Source organism: Pelobates fuscus, chromosome 12 (genome assembly GCF_036172605.1).
Source record: "Pelobates fuscus isolate aPelFus1 chromosome 12, aPelFus1.pri, whole genome shotgun sequence".
NCBI lineage: Eukaryota > Metazoa > Chordata > Amphibia > Anura > Pelobatidae > Pelobates > Pelobates fuscus.
The window spans coordinates 89865034-89866502 of NC_086328.1; positions in this window are offsets into that span (position 1 = coordinate 89865034).

The following is a 1469-nucleotide window of genomic DNA, read 5'->3' on the forward strand; positions in this document are numbered from 1 at the left end:
AGCCCTCATACAGCTCCAGGACCGAAGGGGCACTCCATCTTCCAGACGCTGCATAGACTCCAAACGAGCAGTCAGACGAAACCCACAGCTTGACCTGCCACAGAGACGCACCCAGAAGAGATCGGGATCCTCCAGGGACGGTATGGCTCTGCCGAGCCGAGGCATTGGCTGACCGTGCCATGTGTCCTCGAGCGAGGTACCCATGCCCCCCTCAGGACTTACAGCCATACCCAGCTGGCCGGAATATTAGTTGAGGTGAATGTTTAAACGACTCTCCCCACTACCAAGCTACCTACAACCCAAGGCTCAGACATGCAAGTGCCTTTAACCCCAAGCAAAAGCGATGCAGAAATAAGCACTGCTATGAGACCTAGGGGTCACTTCACCTTACCATATATGTATTTGATTAAACTTGTTATTATTGGTGGCAATCAGTACCAGTGCCTACGATATGTAATCGCTCAAACGAAACTGGTTTTATTGCCACTAATACGCACTGTATAGTGTCCATTATTGTTCTTTCATGTTATAAAAAAAAAAAAAGTGCTGTACTGCTGACATTTCACGACAAACTTGATCTCAACCTCATTGTATTGTATTTTTTTTTCACTTGAAAATGTCACTGTGAGCTTGTTAACTAAAACATGCACTACAAAAATAAAGAATTAAAAAAAAAAATGCATACCCTATACCTTTAATTACAGAATTGTTTGACAGGCTGAAACATGCTACTATATTCACCAAATTGGACCTTAGAGGTGCATACAATTTAATTCACAAGGTTTGAAAGCAATTCAGCGTTTTCTTGGTTTCTCTAACTACAGACGCTTTATTAAGGGTTTTTCTTCTATTGTAGCGCCTATCAACCGTATGACAAAAAAGGCTGGTAATACTCGTGTCTGGTCTCCCGAGGCACTTCAGGCTTTCGACTTTCTTCAACCTCATTGTATTGTATTTTTTTTTCACTTGAAAATGTCACTGTGAGCTTGTTAACTAAAACATGCACTACAAAAATAAAGAATTAAAAAAAAAAAAATGCATACCCTATACCTTTAATTACAGAATTGTTTGACAGGCTGAAACATGCTACTATATTCACCAAATTGGACCTTAGAGGTGCATACAATTTAATTCACAAGGTTTGAAAGCAATTCAGCGTTTTCTTGGTTTCTCTAACTACAGACGCTTTATTAAGGGTTTTTCTTCTATTGTATCGCCTATCAACCGTATGACAAAAAAGGCTGGTAATACTCGTGTCTGGTCTCCCGAGGCACTTCAGGCTTTCGACTTTCTTAAAACTACATTCGCCTCTGCACCTATTTTACAGCATCCTATCCCCTCACTGCCTTATATTCTTGAAGTTGATGCTTCTGATATCGGGGTAGGTGCTGTTTTGTCCCAAAGAGAATCGCCTGAAAAGCCATTGCATCCTTGTGGCTTCTTTTCTAGACAAATGTCCAAAGCTAAAA